Source organism: Geospiza fortis, unplaced genomic scaffold (genome assembly GCF_000277835.1).
Source record: "Geospiza fortis unplaced genomic scaffold, GeoFor_1.0 scaffold79, whole genome shotgun sequence".
NCBI classification, from domain to species: Eukaryota; Metazoa; Chordata; class Aves; order Passeriformes; family Thraupidae; genus Geospiza; species Geospiza fortis.
This window is the reverse complement of record NW_005054408.1, coordinates 2,214,828-2,226,470: the sequence shown is the minus strand read 5'-3', so window position 1 is coordinate 2,226,470 and position 11,643 is coordinate 2,214,828.

The window sequence follows — 11,643 nt, the reverse complement described above, 5'->3', positions numbered from 1 at the left end:
AACCCACCCAGGGCATGGAGCTCCTGTATCTCAGCCCTGGGGACACACCTGAGCCTCCCCAAACCCACCCAGGGCATGGAGCTCCTGTATCTCAGCCCTGGGGACACACCTGAGCCACCCCAAACCCACCCAGGGCATGGAGCTCCTCCGCCCAGGCCTCCTCCCCTCACGTGCTGGTCACCCCATGGCAAAAAGAAAATCTGCCTCATTTTCTATTTCTATTTCTATGTACCTTTTTTTCCTATGAAATTGTTGTCTCAGAGGCCACCTGAGGGCACTCCAGTGGCACTGGTACTTCAGCTGGTGTCTGGAGTCAGCAGATTTTATCTGCATGAACAATTCTCTACATTACCAGAGGTTTTTGTTGTGTTTTTCAACAAATGTAAATAAATTAAACACAGCATCATGAGAAAGGAATAGATCCTCTGGTATAAAGCTGTCCTAATTGAGAGGTGCATGTTGGGGATTATGGGAGCAGCAGCATTTACTTTTGGGTTTAAATAAGATAATTAAGAAGCATGTGTGTGTGATAATGTGGTTGGCAGTCACAGAAGGGTGCTGGAAACAAAGGATTGTTTATTTCTTGTCTATAGAATTCTGTAATCAGCTTTGACTACTTTTACTAGTGAACCCTAAGGTAGAATGGTTACATTTTCTGTAACCATTAAACTTCTGAGGTGTCTTTGAGGCATTCAAATAAACACAGCAGCAGTTTGGTGCATAAGCAGCCCAGTTTGGTGTTCCTTGGAAACATTTCCCATGGCTTTGGACACTGGTTTGGGATGTTTCCAGAAAAGGCAACAATGCTTGAAGAAGTGACTCCAATGTGGTGTGGACACAGCTCAGAGTTGACTGAAGATGCACAAATCCCCCTCCCCAGCAGTTCCCAGTTCTCCTATCACACTTTAGGCTAGAGAGCTGTTCCAAAGGCTGCCATTAGTGAAAGTACATTAAACACAGCAGCCAGGGAGCTACACCTGCAGTGCAAATATAGAAATGCAAAGTTCCTGCAAAACACAGATCAGGTTGATAGGCTGAGAAAAATGCAATGATTCCTGAGCAGTCTGACCATTTATTTTTCACCTTTTCAGACTGTTTTATATATTTGGGAACTTTTAGTTAAGACTGTGAATTCTTTTTGGTATCCAAGTGTAAACTTCTATGTCTTTTATAGCTCAATATTACATAAATGTGTAGCTGATACGGTTAAAAATCATTCTAATAAATAATAACTCTTAGAGTTATTCAATGAAATGAACTCACACTATTGCTAATTTTCCTTACTGGCATAAACCAGCAATTCAGATTAAGTATTTTCCTAAAGATGAACACTGCATTTCAGCATCTATTATTTTCTTGCTTATGTGTTTGGTAAATAATACCCTTTTATGACTAAATTACGGTTCTATTTTTATAAACAGGAAAACTGTCGGTCTGACATGCAACAAACATTTCCCGTAAGACACCCATGACTCTATTTTTGTGGTTGGCTCAGTGAATAACCATTTGGCCGGTGCTGGGATTTCTGTTTGGAGCTGAGGTTTGGGATCCACCACCACTAGAAGGCACTCTGGTATAAAAGTTCCCTTCAGCTGCGATTTCTCTCTCCGGAGCGATGTGCCGGCTCTGATTTGGGCTGATCAATGCACAATGTCGCTGTCCCGGCTCTGCCGGGGGTGCGGCTGCTCCGGGGCACCCGGAGGGGACAAAGCCACCCCCGCTGCTGGCACTGCCCTGTGCCTGTGCCATCCCCACTCCGCCCCAGCGCGGCATCTCGGGCTGCGTGCACAGCTGGGTGCGCAGCTGGATCCACAGCTGGACACAGCTCCGGGAATGGGATCGGGATCGGGCCGCTGCAGGGACGCGAATTGCTCGGTGTGGACACTGGTGGCGCTTGGAGATGGCCTCTGTTCAGTCATGCTGTGCTTCCATTCAGTGTGCAGCTTGGAAAACAGTGGTTTTCAAGTTCAAGCACCATTAAAATATGTGATATGATATACAACATAACTCTCTCTCTCTCTCTTCTCTCTCCCTTCTCTCTTTCTTTCTTCTCTCTCTTTCTTCTCTTTTCCCTTTTCTTTTTTCTCCCTTCCCTTCTCCTGTCCCTTCCCCTGTTGTATATCAGGTTAAAACACCCCAGACTTCTGGAATTCAATACTGGAACAATTTCATACTTTTGAAAGATGTTCTGTGAAATCATACCCAGCACCTTTGATACTTGCCAGTAGTTACTGAATAGTTCTGCAGGACGATATATCCTGCACAGAGGATATATAGTACATATAGAAAGTATATATAAAGGCAGCTATGTGGGGAGAAAGCACCTAACGAGTGAAATTCAGTATATGTCAGAATGAAAATTGATGGTCACTATAGCTAAACATTGGATGTCAAATTCTGAAACATCAGAAATGTTTTTAAACTCATTTAAATACTCTTATTTTGAAAAATATGCTTATTTTCCCTTATTTTCCTTAAAAGTTTGCATTTTGACAAAGAAAATATGTAATTAGTGAAATGTGAAGAATTTACTAGATTGTAGTAGAAAATTAGGAGATCTTGAACTTGAGCTATTTGTGCCTTTCATCAGTCCTCCTTTTCTTCTTTTTCCTCATAAGTGATCTTTTCTGAAGATTTTTCTTTTTTCCTTCCCCTACACCCTCACTTTCCCCTTCTGATTCTCATTAAAGCCCTGTCAGGGAGGACAGAGGGAAAAATCTCTTCTAAAAGATTTACTACTCATATTCCTTTTTCTTACTACTTTTACTAAGTATCTGAATCAGGATTAGTTGTTGAGGCTGGCCCATTGGTCCCTCTGAGGTTATCCTTTCCTAGACCTGTGTGAACAGACAAACCTCACTGCTGTCAGTTTCAATAACATAATTTTGCAGATTAGGAGTCTTCAAAAATGTTAATTCTATGCTAATTTTTTTTTATTCCAGGCAGACTAGTTTCAGAAAAAGTTAATGTCTCTGCTCTGGGGGAATATGTCACATTTCACTGCTTTTTGACATAAATTTTTCTGAGTTGTAGGAAAAGAGATTTGCAAAGATATAGCATAAGGTGCTCTTTATAGGAGTCAGTCTAGAAAGGCAGATCTCTCTGTAATCATCAATTAATTATACATAATACTAGTTTATGTAGTCTGGTTCCAAATACATTATCCACAACCAATTCTGTTGCTGTCATTTCCATTTAATTCCCAGGAACACTTACTGAGATGGAATAAAGTTGAAATCAACACTTTTGTGGAAATGTAGGAGTGCTTAGAATGTACTAACATTTCAAATTAAAACCTCACAGGATATACTTTTTTCCCCAAAAATCCAAAGTGCAGAATATGGTTGCCATTAAATCCAAAGAATAAAATAGTTTTGTTTTTGACAAGAGATAAAAAAATGCTTTTATGCCAGCTTGAGGAATCCAAGTGGTGAAATTCTTGGGAAACTCTTTTCTAGTTTTTATTTTTATTCAGTGATTGCAGGCAGGCTGCTGAGCACCTGCTGCAGCCTGGCCCTGGGGCATTTGGTGGATTTCCAGCATTAGAGCAGCCAGAGGTGAGGTGACTTTGTCAGGTCAGCTCCTGGGGTGGGGCCTTGTCCCTGGAATCTGAACTTGGTTCAAGCCCTTCCTTTCTCACCCTAAGAACGAGTGAGTCCTGCCTGGGAGGGGAGATGGTTCTGCCATTAGTGCAGAGAAATAAATCTTTAAACCACGGTCATTTGGGATCAAATCACATCTAGAAGAATGTTACACATGGTGGGTATTTTTCTTTAATCACAAAAACCTGTTGATTCTCAGGAATTTGTATGTCGGCTGAGACCATGACCTGAAGACTGTTCACATTTTTCTGAAATGATCAGGATTCTAGCAGCACTCCAGGACTTTTCAGCCAAGCAGATCTGAAGGTGTTTTGCTTGACCTGAAACTCTGGAACTCTGCCCCCACTTCCCCAAAGAGAAAGGCAGGAATTGTTACCTTCTGCCACTGGCAGCAAATTATAGGGATATCTCCAGATTAAAAGGAAAAGAATTAGGCCCATACATTGCTTTTTCATTTTTCCACCTTTCATTTTTCCATTTTCCTTCCACCTCTTCGCTCCTTGTATTCTGCAGAAGCAGCAAGTTCTGAGTTGCTTTGGGAATACGGTACTTTTTTTTTTGGTTTAGATTTTTACCTCCAAATTTAAGAAAAAAAAAAAAAAAGTCTTCCAATTCCCAAATTACTACTTTCCATAGAGAATTTTTTCAGCCATTCAATTTAAGGTATGATTTTGAGACTTAATTCTTTTGAGCAATACTTATTTCTGATCAGTAACTTGAAACAGCAAAGAATCTTTCTCCTGCCTCCTAAACCTGTTGTATTTGCGTGCTGTGCCAGCTGAGGAGCAGGTATTTGTTAGGAATTTCTGCAGGAAGAGCTGCAGTCCTGTTAAGCCTCAAAGCCAGACCATGCAATCCCCATGATCTGTTCAAGCAGAACCATCCTGCTGCTCTGGCAGTTTATATTCCACCTCTTGAGAGGTGCATGATAGCTGATATCCAGGAATAAATGTAACAGGTCTGTACTTACAGTGCAGCTGGCACTGGTGAAAAATACCTGGGCTTTCAAATTTCAGAAAATTGGATCTTTATACAAGTGCAGTGATATTATTAAAATTTGTGCCTGAATGTCTTCATCTCTCTGGCCCATGGCTGCAAGGACACTGAAATGTGATGTTTTATAAGGAATATTCATAATCTGGAAATTTGGAAATGTTTTCCCTTTGAGGAACAGACCTGTCTAGTGTAGCTATATAAAATAATTTATATAAATACCATCACTCTCATGTAGTATTTGCATAAATATCCTTTGAATCTTGCTGTATCTAATTTTGTGTGGAAAGCTCTAACCAAAGGTTCTGGTAAAAACCCTTGGACTTACCCTGGATACAAAATTAGCCCAAATTCTGGCTCTTACTCTGGTTTTACACAATTCCCTGATACCTTTAGGAAAACTAATCTTTCCCATCTCCTCTAAGTGTCATACTACAAGTGTTTCTGCTGTTGTTTTTTGAGTGTTTTTCTGACAGAAGAAAAAAACCCCAAGCACTCTTAGAAAGTCAAACTCTTGTTGCAAATAAAATCTTGGGAAGGAATGTAACAATCCTTCAATTCTGAAGACAAAGCTTTGAGTTACTGTGATTAAGACAAGGACACAATCTTTTTATCAATCAGCTTGTTCTTAAATTTTTTAATGGATGCTGATATATGATGAATAACTGGAAGTAAGAACACACATTTGCTTCTCTTCATTGTTTCTGTGATGTAATGGTCATACACATTTTTCTCCTTTTCTTAGGTTAGACCAGAGGTTTTTTTCACCACTCTTTTATCTTTAGAGGGATGTTATATGATCTTCAGCATAATATGATGACAGAGACTCGTTTATTATAGATCTTGTAATTCTTATTCAGACCTACTGGCTGCCATGGACAATCTGAAATGTGAATGCATGGTAAAAAAGTGATGTTTTCCTAAGCAAAGGTTACTGATGCTGCCAGACTTCATGGTGACCAGGTGCAAACCCTGTTTCCATTCTCTTCTGTCATGGCTCTTATTTTTGGAGTAAATTATTATTTTATTTTAAAAAGCTGTCTACACAGCAGGATAACCACATTCTCTTCCTCTTTGTCCACACTATTTTCCCCTGCTAAGAGGTCAAGCCTTGCAGAAGAAAAATTGGCACATGAAGCATCCCATTGACCTTTACACCAAACCCAACTCCCTCATGCACTTAATCTGTTCTATTGATGGACAGCCATAGGTACAAGCAGAAGATGCCCATCATTTCTTCTTTCTTCCTGGCAGAGAGAATGAATCATATTGCTGGGATAATGAACCATTTAATGACTTGTGTGTTGATTTATCAGCTGGTGCTGGAGAGGCCAGTTGAAGAGTATGAAGCCATAAGTCACAGAGTTGCTGTACATGGCCCATGAGGCTGCTTGGCTCCCTCACTGGGAATTGCTGGGTTCATCAAGCCATCATTAGGCTGTGAAAGCAGTGAAGTGCCTCCTTTTCATTCTGGTCTGGCATTTCTTCACAATATGAATCTATTTTTCTTCTTCAGGTTTTGAAATATTTTAATGCGATAAAATTGGCATTTTTGACTTTCATAGTGAGGAAGTTTCATCCTGGGCTAAAGAAATACATTAGCAGTGAGCACAGGGAAACCTTCCTGGTGTGTTCTGGACAGGCAATAATCAATAACTGTTCTCTGAGTGAGGTTGTTCAACCATTTTTGTCTCTTATCATGCAGTAGGTTCATCTTCATCTCATTTCCAGGCTTGCTTTGCACTGTCACATGAAATACTGTTAAAAAACCTCTTACAGACAAGTTACAGAAAACCTGGTATCCAGGTGCTCTTGTACACTGTTACAGAGGAAAATTAAGTTTAACTTGGTTTGTTTTGGAAAAAAAAAAATCAATGTTGCCTGCTTTATAATTGTGTTTATCTTCAGGAGCTTATTGATTGCAGTGGGGAGTTTTGTTTGTCTCACTGTTGGTGCTGCTGTGGTGCTGCTCCTTTTTTTGTTCTGTTTTGGGTTTTGAGTATTTGTAGAGCTCAAATTAAGCTGCTAAATGATTTCCCAAGTCCCCTTTTGGAATATCAGTTCTTTATTTCCCATTTTTTTTCAGTGTTCTGGCACTACCTTTGTCTTGGATTCTCAGAGCTTATGACTAAATTTCTTGGCAAATGAAATATTTTAGGATGAAATCCATTTGGCCTAACAAATTTAAAAACCTGAAACTGGTCCATGTGCTGTAACCTTGTCTGTTCTTGCTATCTGACTTTTTTTCTCTGAAGGCTTCCATGAAATAAATGCTTCAGCTGAATTTCTGAAAACATTGATCAGATTCTGTTCAGACTTAGAATTTCTCCATCGCAGCTGTTTCACTCTGCAGAACATTTTGCAAAAACAGGTTAACTCTTGGCCTTTCCTCAAAACTGTTTAGCACTTCTGAATAAACTCCTGTGCTTGCCAAGAGAAGTAATTCCATGTATTTCCTTTTGTCCTTGCACTGTTTGCCTGTTGGTGAGGAGAAATGTGCTGGGGTTTTAGAGCCCCTCCAGTGCCTCCAGTCCTGAGGTGTTTTCCTGAGTTTTGTCAGCTGGCAGGCCATGTCTTTTCCAGAATTTTGTCAAATTATCACACTGCTGTGAGCAAATTGTGCTTAGGAAGTGATATTAGGATCCAAAATGAGCTGCAGGATTTTTTTTTAATTTTAAATTTTGGCTAAAGCAAGATGAACTCTTTTCAATGATTGGGGTTTTTTTTCTTAATCTAAAAGAACTTCAATAGTCATTGCTGTGGTCCAGCTAATTTACTGTCATACTTTTGGTGATTTGCAGAAGGTGTTTCTATGCTACAGATCACAGTGAACTTGGGGAAAAATGGAGTAAACCCAGAGGATGTAAACATAAAATATGTTGATGCTTTGATATTCTCTACACTTTGCTAAATACTAGCTTTGATGATTGAAAAAATCTCTTTTTGTGCAGAGAGAGTACATAGATCTCCATTTCAGCTATTCTCTGCACTTGAACTAATTTCACAATACTCCAGGAAATGACACCTGTTCATTTTGTGTTATATATATAATATATATCTAATAAGGCTGCAGGATTGGGCTCTGAAGTGTGCACACAGCTGGCTGAAATGATCATGAGTGAGGCCTGAAGTCTGTCACTTTTCTGTCATGCAGTGTGTATTTATTTACATGCACATGAGGTTATTCTTTTCTCCTCTTTCCCAGGATGTTCTGTTCTTTCTAGTGCCAGTTTTTACTGCCTTCCCCCCACCTTGGAACATGCTAAAAATAGCTGGGGATGAGATAAACCAGCAAGGAGAGCCACATAAAGGGCTGTTGTTAAATAAATAGAAATGACAGAGTAAGAGAGAGACTATTTTCCTGTCCTGTTTTGGGAGCCTCTGGAGATCAGTAGAAGTGAACATTTCAAATGCACTGAACACACACACACCTGTGCCTAAGCTGTAGAACAAAATCAATAGGCAGCAGATGGAAATTATTGTGTTTGTTTCCACAAAAATAACTCCTGGCTGTTTTCAGAATGTCAGTGGTGGCTGTTATTATCTGGCACATAAAACTCCTTTAGAAAACGAGTTTTCAAAGAAATTTGGTGAGAGTGAGACCTTTACTTGCATTTATCTCTGTGTGTGAGTATGTTGATTATCAATAATCAGTTTCAGCACCTTTCCAGTGTGTCTGACCCATTCCAGCCTCTTCTGCAAATGCTTAAATCTACTTATATATTCACCAAATGCAGTCAGGGTAATACACAGTGCTGCCAGACCTGTGCAGGGAAATTCCTCAGATAAATTTTGTTCTTTGGCATTCACACAAGTCCTGCACTGTGTAATCTCATGCTTCTTTGAATAACTAATGGTTTATGTTTTCTTTGTGCTGATTATTTTGAGCTATCCCCAGTTCTTGAACTGAGAGTTGGAGGATGGCCATAGCTCATTTCCTAACTCAGCAACCTCTGCCCAGGTGTTGTGCAGCTGTGCAATGGTCTCTAGCAAAAGTTTCTTCAAGTGGAAGCTGAAAAGTGATATGAATTCAGAATAAGCCAAAAGTGGTAAAGTTTGGCTGTGTTTAGTTGCTGCTTTCATTAAGCTGGCTCCCAGTTCTCACCCATTTTGAGGGAGCATTCTCAGTAAAGTGTGTTTGTTCAAAGTCAATCTTGGGTGATTTCTTGTTATCTCTGTCAACATTGCAGTTCATTGCGCTGTCATTTCAGCAGGTTGGCATTGTTTGAAAACTCCATGCTATGAATTTTCATTTAGCTCCTACTGACAGAGGCTGTGGGGTTTGATTATTCTTTGCTGTGTGTGTGCTAAATTTGTGCTATTTACCAGAACCTCAGAGAACCTTTGTGCTCTTTGTGCACTGAGCAAAGGAATTTTGTAGAAACCAGGGGCCCAGGAGTCTAGACTAGAGTACATACATAGAATATTGCCACTGGCTATACATTAAAAACAAACAAAGAAAAACAACCCAATAAACAAACAAACAACAAAAGCCCCAAAACCCAACAACAACAAAAAAAAAGGAGGAACAACTGCCAAAATTAATTCTATCAAAGGAAAAGACTCTCAAATTAGTAGCACAGGACTGCCTTCTAGTTACATGGATCTCAGAGCTATGACTGTAAGGCAGTTGGAATTGAAGGAATTTTAAGTTGAAGAGATAAGTAGCAGTGATGAGGGATTTTTTTCAGAAGGAGAACAGAAATTGGTATTCATTTTTCCTAAGTTTCAGTGAACTCCTGGATTTCCCATTCGATATGCAAAAGCAAACAACATACAGCAGAGCTCAGAATTGCTATTTACTGCCCAGTATATTCAAGTTGTAGCACTTTTTATGTTACCTGATAAAAGCTGTGAATATTTCATTCCATTAGAGGGGCAGTATGGCACTTTCCCCAAACCTCTATTTCTTTTCAGCTGCTTTGGCTGCAGAGAACACAGTGCTGGGAATACAGATGCAGCCAGCAGCAGTGCCTGCATGCACACTAGCACAAGGCACGAGCATATGTGTGTTTTTCTGTGCCTTGCTCACTGTAAATAGTGTACAAAGAACATAATCCATCAGATATGGTTGCTGATTACTGCTCAGCCTGCTTGGCACAGCCCCACTGCACTGGATTTCTTGTCTGAGGGCAGATTAAAGGTATTAATAACAACCTGATTGCAGAGGATTTGTAGCAAGCAGCTTTGAAATCAAATGATATGAAGGGTAGTGCCTATGACAAAGTGTAGATGTGCTGTGAATCCCAACATGCTGCTCATAAAAAAGCTGTTGAAATTCCAGAGTGGGCAGAGTCCCACACAGACAAGAGCTTGCAGCATCCAATCAGTTTAAGAGCTCTGCACAAATATACTATTCTTCAGGTTGAAAGGCTGGGTCTATTACAAGCAGTAAGGCCTTTCAGATGCAGTGCTTTACAGGGTTTCAGTAATGAAATGGCTCACTTTGATCTTAACCAAGGAACTGCCAGCCTTTATAACAACACAATATTCCTAAAAAGTGCTCAGCAGCCTAATGAGAACAGCCCCTATTGGAGCAGTGCTGATGTTATGTTCCAAGGAATATTCACAGTGTCTTGATCTATAAAGCTCAAAATTTTGAAGCTGCAAGAGATAAATGAGACTCACTTGCCTCTCTTCATTCTAGAAGTGCATCTGAAAGTTTCGCCTGCATCTCTAGCAGGTTAAACATTTTGAGGATTAAGTGGTTATGGACAACATCTAGCATGAGCTAAAATGTATTTGGGAACGTTTCTGCTGTTTGAAAAATAAATGTGGTACAGCAAGAATGGCAACAGGTTCTGATTTAAGAATCTGATGTACGCTGTGCTACTTTGAGGCATGTTATTTCAGTGGGGTATCTAGGAAATTAAAATACTTTGGGTAAAATACTTTGGGGGGTTAGAGCATGATTAGGACTTCAATCTCAGGTCAAAATCTTAGCCCTTTTAGCCTTATTTTGTGCACTTTTCTTTAATAAATGAAAATGCAGAAGCACCCATGAAGATGCTTGTTTTAACTGCAATAAATAAAAGGAGAGCAGCCTATTATTTAACTGAACATTGTTTTTGTACTGCTAGTAGTTCTTTTTTTCAGGTCCTGAATATATATTGCTTCTGTCAGTTTTGGGATACATGCTGCACATAGATCCTGTGGGGTTTCTGGATTTTTCTTTTTTTCTGCCCTGCTGTCTGAGTTCATCTCAGAATGACAAAGCACACAATTCACTAACCCAGCATGATTATTTGAAAAGAGTATGTTTAAAAAAGCAGTGGCAGTCCTGTGAAACTGGGGGAGAAAGTTCTATTCAATGGGATAATGTTAAAGAATAATTTTTGTGTCAAATTTTAGAAAAAGATGCCATTTTTCTACTAAAGATTTATTTCTTCTGATGTTTAGTTTTCTGTGACACATCCAAGATGCTGAATTTTCACTAGAGCCAGTTGGACTTGTGCATATGGAGTAAATATTCATTTTTGAAGTGACATATTATGTGTCAGATAATTTTTGCTCATTAATGTTATATATTTGGGAGGGAGCCCTCACAAAACACCAAAACAATGCATCAGAAAATCCCTACAGTGTGTTATTTGTTCAAGGATACCATAATAAGGTTGTGGAAAGCTGGGACATCAATGGCACAGATTTCTGGTCAGAAATCCTTGGGGCAAGTCTGCCCTCCTGTGTGGGTAATGAAAGAATTTTGGCTCTCATGTAAGGGCAGCCTTGGCCCTTGGGAGTTAAATGGAAACCAATTGTCAATGAGTGCAGAAAGTGCCCTGGCTGTGGGTCACTGTCCCTAACTAAAGGGACTGGCAGGCTCTGGGTGGTGGAGCTGCCTCTCAGCTGGCAGCAGAAAGGAAATGCAGTTTGGAAGTTTAGGACAGCTTCAGGTGTTTAAGCAATACCAGTTGTGATTTTTTTTTGTTTGTTTGTCTACTTTGTCTTTGTTTCAAATAGTTTTCAATTTCAAGCTATTTCTGGCTGTAAGGGCTGTGCAGGTGCAGCTAGGAAGATGCAGAATGGGGTACCCTCCCCTTAGTTCCAT